We start from the raw sequence: 5,836 nt of genomic DNA, 5'->3' as shown, positions 1-5,836 counted from the left end.
GACTTAACTCCAGAAATCCAGGGAGGCTGCCAAAGAGCCGAAGCTAACAGATTGCTGTAGCCATATAAAATAGGTCAAGTTGGACCTTATGCATTCTCCAGGGAAAGCTCTGAGACACAAGCACACACACACACACACACACACACACAGAGAGAGAGAGAGAGAGAGAGATTTGAGACATAAAATGCTGATTATGTATTTTATATATAGATATCCCTATATGTATATAAGGGATCTATATATCCCTGTATCTATATCTATATACATACAGCTAAGCAGAAAGTGACATTTCTACACTAAAGTGTTGTTCTGCAGAAACCATTTTTTAATACAAGCTGCACTGTTGTGGTATGGGTAAGGCTGTGTACACCAAAGTCCTGATATTTTCAGTAACTGAACCCCTTTGGAAGAAGTCTACATTAGCATCAGCAATCCTGAATTCTATACAAATAAAAACTATGTATTTTGACTCTAGAATATCAGCAAAGGATAAGGCAACATGTTAAAACAATTCTGGATAAAATTCCAAGCATGGGAACATTTCATCTGCTTCATCATGGAAATCTGTTGCAATTATTACTAACAAAATCAAGTGTCTTCAATTAGTGAAGTCTGTTTCTAAGGAACATACATTATTTCCAAATTACCATGGCTTCCTCCACTCTTGTAACCTACTGTAATTTTTTCCACAAGTGTTATTAAGTAATTTTGTTTGTCTAAAGCTGCCCAGAAAGTATCCCTTCCAAATACTATTCTTTTATATTTTTATTCAGAGCAGAGCTATTGAATGATGCCTCATTGTTAGACCAGCTTTATTAATCCCACTAAATAATACAGTAACAAGAGACAGTTGAAACATGGGACAGATGCATAAAAAAGAGTTTTCAGATATAGTGGAGGTGTGTTATTATGGCATCTTCCAGATGCTGATTTTTGCCTTGGAATCACCAAACTAACCCATGATAGGCATCTGTGCCCTGAAGCCTATCACAGACTCTGTGTCTCTGCCTCTACTCCTGCTTCCAGGGAAGTTAACACTGGTTCAAGTCCTATTTCAGAGCTTTAATAATTAATCAAATGTTTTGGAAAGAACTCCTTTACTGAGGAGGACCTGTTGGCCCAAATCCTCAACCAAGTGTTTCACTCTACGATTCCTTTCTGCCTGCCTGGACTCCATTTTCCTTACCTTGTCAACTTCTAAACCTGAACCTGCAGTATTCAAGCGGAAATGCAGAAAATCCAATCAGAAGAGCCCGTTGGAAGGTTATGTGCAGTTGAACAGGGTAATTTTGTCAGTCACTGTTATCACTTCCTACTCTAGAGTTTTCCAAGTGTCAAAGTTGTCAATCATATAGAGGGTTGGCTGTGAGAACAAGAATTACAGGGTGTCCTGCCCTCAAAATTTGAGAGGTGAGGTGGAAAGCAAGATGTCTCTTCATTCCTCATGGTTAGTTTTCATTATTTTGTGCACACTAAACAATTGGGCATTTAGTTTATTCTTTTCTCTGACTTTCCAAACTATGAGATTATTTGGTAACTACAGGTTAGAGCCTTTTCTCACGAAACAAATTTATTAGACTGTGACCAGTTAAAACAATAAAATATATCAGAAGTGGGGACATGCTTTTTCACACATATACATACAAAAAGTGTGAACTAGTGAAATATGAGGAATGCATTTTTTTGTACTATGTGTTGAGACTAAAAAACTAAAATTTTTAAATGGCCAAGATTTTGTTACATCAAGATTCACATATTCAGAGACCTACAGGGGCCAGGCAGATAACACAAACTGATGCTCAGGCCAGGGACTGGCCACAACAAGGCTGTGGATACCATGGATAACTGGAGAGGGCATGCCCCATTTAATCTGTAAATGCATGTCAATTTAAAAATAATTATTTTAAAATTTTAATTTTGGGGATACACCAAAGGTGTATATGTATGGGGTATTCGAGGTATTTTGATACAGGCATACAATGTATAAAAATCACATCAGGGTAAATGGGGTATCCATCACCTCAAGCATTTATCCTTTCTTTGTGTTAAAAAAATTTTAATTATACTATTTTGGTTATGTTTAAATGTATGATAAATTACTGTTAACTGTGGTCACCATGTTGTACTATCAAATCTTATTTATTCTACCTAATTATACTTTTTTACCCATTAACCATTCCCATTTCTACCCTCCTTCCACTACCTTTCCCCGTCTCTGGTAACTATCATTCTACTCTCTATCTCCGTGTGCTCAGTTGTTTTCGTTTTTAGCTCTCACATGTAAGTAAGAACATGTAAAGTTTATTTTTCTGTGCCTGGCTTACTTCACTTAACATAATGACCTCCAGTTCCATCCATGTTGCTGCAGATGACAGAATATCTGTATTTTTATGGCTAAATAGTACTCCATTTTATATATATATATCACATTTTCTTTATCTATTCATCTGTGATAGACACTTGGTTTGCTTGCAGATCTTAGCTGTGAATAGCGCTTCAAGAAACATGAGAACTTAGACACTTTTTAAATATACTGATTTCTTTTCTTTTAGGCATATACCTGCTGGATCACATAGTAACTCTATTTTTTGTTTTTTGAGGAACCTCCAAACCGTTCTTCACAGTGGTTATACTAATTTACATTCCCACCAAGAGTGTACAGGGTTCACTTTACTCTACATCCTCACTAGCATTGGTTATTGCCTCTCTTTTGGATAAAAAGCCATTTTAACTGGGGTAAGATGATATCTCAATGTAGTTTTAATTTGTGTTTCTCTGATGATCAGTAATATTGAACATCTTTCCATTTACCTGTTTGCCATTTGCATGTCTTCTTTTGAGAAATAGTTATTCGGCTCTTTTGCCCATTTTAAAATCAGATTATAGGTTTTTTCCCTATTGAGTTGTTTGAGTTCCTTATATATCATGTTTATTAATCAACTGTCACAGGGATAGTTTGCAAATATTTTCTCCCATTCTGCGGGTTGTCTATTCATTTTGCTGATTGTTTCCTTTACTGTGCAGAAGTATTTTAAGTTGATGTTATGTCATTTGCCCACACACCCCCCCCTTTTTTGTGCTTTTGTTGCTAGTACTTTTGGGCTGTTATTCAAGAAATCATTGCCCAGTCTAATGTCCTAGAGAGTTTTCCCAATGTTTTCTTTTAGTAGTTTCATAGTTTGAGGTCTTAGATTCAAGTTTTTAATCCATTTTGATTTGATTTTTGTCTATGGTGAGAAATAGGTGTCTAGTTTTACTCTTCTGCATACAGGTGTTCAGTTTTCCCAGCAGCACTTATTAAAGGATTGTCCTTTCCCCAATGTATGTTCTTGGCATCTTTGTTGAAAATGAACTCACTGTGGATGTATGGATTTGTTTCTGTGTTCTCTGTTCTATACTATGATTCTATGATCAATTGTAAACAGTTGGAACAGCGGTGGCACTGTTAACTGCTTTCTGGGCAGCCTCTTGAGCTTGGTGGGCTTGTAGTACAGCTACAGTTTCATCAGCCTTAGAACGTAGTGACTCTGGAGACTCAAGCACACGAAGACGTTCTGAATTATCAATCTCCAACATGCCAAGGATTTTACCAGCAACAGTAGGGTGCATGGCTTGAATAAGAGGAAACAGCCATTCACTCAACATTTGCTTTTGCCCTTGAGGAGGAGCAGATGCCAACATGGAAGCAGTCAAAGTTTCCTAACCTTGTACATAAACAGCAGGCTGTTGCATTGTAACTTGTGGCTGTCCATTAAGATGTTGCTGAGGACTGCGAACTCCCACAGCATATTTATACCGTGGAACAGTGTGGACACAGATCCGTAGCAGCTGCAGCTGTAGGATGTGGGCCCACTGTCTGGGTGGATGTGTTAACAACACACTGTGTTGACATGTCTCGTGGAACCTGTGAAGAAGCTGGTCTCGTAGTCCTAAATGGTGGTCTAGGAGCAGCTGGGCAAATAGCACCGGGCATATTTTGGAATGGATGAGGTCTGCACCCTGAGCAGTCCGGCGAGGACTTAGTCTTAGTTGAGCAATTTGGCTAGGAGGATAGTAAGCAGCATGGTTCTGAGTCTGTGGGTCAGCGGTCATGAAGTAACCTGAAGGAGGTGCTGGCTGGTAAGGGTTGATTACAGGGTTGGGCACAGCTTGCCATTTTCTGCATATCCTGGTTAGTGAAGGTGAGCCACAATTCTACTGTTTATTTCTGTAACTGCTTTAGTGGCTTCTTCTGGGGAGGAGAACATACAAAACCAAACCTTTTGCTGCAACCACCCTCCATCATAACCTTTTCACTAGTGATTATACCAAATGGAGAAAACTCTTTGTGGAGACGTTCTTCATCATCAATATCATCATCAAGATTTTTCACATAAAGATTAACACCCTGGTATCTGGTGATCCTATCTTGCTTCATCTGTTCAAAATTGCCTTTAAGTTCCATCTGCCGTTCCACCTTTTTCTGAGCTTGACCTACGTAAATTTGTTTTCCATTGAGCTCCTTTCCATTCATCTCATCTACAGCTTTCTGTGCATCTTCATGCCTTTCAAAGCTTACAAATCCAAATCCTTTGGATTTTCTACTTTCATCAGTCATTACTTTACACTTAAGGCAGGCCCAAACTTGCCAAAGAGATCCTTAAGGCGCTCATCATCCATGTCTTCTCCAAAATTCTTGATATAAACACTGGTGAACTCTTTTGCCTTAGCTCCAAGTTCAGCTTCTCCTTCTTTAAGTGACTTAAATCATCCAACAAATACTTTGCGATCATTTAGAGCATTCCATTCATTGTTTTCAATAGCTCTTTCAGTTGCTTCCTGTGTCTCAAAGTGTACAAATTCATAGCCCTTGGATCCACTTTCTCACAAACCACCTTACATGAAAGGATGTTACCAAAAGCAGAAAATTTCTCACACAGTGCTTTATTATCAATGGATTTGTCCAGATTTTTAATGAATATGTTGCCCACTCCACTTCTGCGAAGTGATGGATCACGCTGAGACCACATGATGCGTACCGGCTGGCCCTTTATAACATCAAAATTCATGGTGTCCAAAGCACGCTCCACGTCGGCTGGCTGCTGGAAGTTCACATAGTAGCCCAAGGAGAGGGGGCTGGCGGAGGGGCGAGGGGGCGGGGTGTGATCATGTCCCAGCAGACCCAGATGAAGAGGATGGGCCTGGCTGGGCTGAACTACTCAAGCATCACCTCGGTCATGTCGGGGTGAAGGTCCCCCACGTAGAGTGAGGCCATGGAGTCACTGTGGGCGCTGGGGTTCATTTCCGTACGGCTGCCCGCTGGGGCACAGGCCACGACCTTTCTGTGAGAGAGGCAGAGCGAGTGCTGGCGGCTGGGGGCGAAGCCGAAGAGAGAGGGGAGCGGGGGTCAAGCGCAGAGGGACAAAAATTACCTGAAATCGAAAACTAATCAGTGGCCGCAGAATGGGGTCGATCCGCTGCCGCTGACTGCCGGCTGCCCGCGGAGCAAGAGTGTCGGGTCCGGGCAACGGAAAGGCCTCGGTCTCTTGTTTCCTTTTGGAGCTGCTGCGGGGCCGCTGGCGGGCAGGTCTGTCTCCCTGCTTCACCGGGTTATTTTATAAAAGAGGAAGAAAAAAACGGTTTCCAGCGGGGAAGAAGCAGAGTTTTTGTAAATACGCAGCATATTGCATAGTATAGAATGATAATTAGCAGCATCACTTATATAGCACCATGGTCTATGCAATATGTTGCGGAATATTCCAATATGCTGTGGAAACTATAGAATGATAATTAGCAGCATCACTTATATAGCACCATGGTGTTTCCACAAGAGTACCATAATTTCAGCTGATTTTGA

General features: G+C 40.6%; 1 pseudogene; it reads right to left on the bottom strand.

The window, feature by feature from the left end:
* Positions 1–3,023: 3,023 nt before the first annotated feature.
* Positions 3,024–5,318, bottom strand: LOC100386610 (polyadenylate-binding protein 1 pseudogene; annotated as a pseudogene).
* Positions 5,319–5,836: the final 518 nt, after the last annotated feature.

The sequence above is a fragment of the Callithrix jacchus genome, chromosome 2 (genome assembly GCF_049354715.1).
Source record: "Callithrix jacchus isolate 240 chromosome 2, calJac240_pri, whole genome shotgun sequence".
In the NCBI taxonomy this organism is placed as follows: Eukaryota; Metazoa; Chordata; class Mammalia; order Primates; family Cebidae; genus Callithrix; species Callithrix jacchus.
This window is presented reverse-complemented; position numbering and strand designations above follow the sequence as displayed.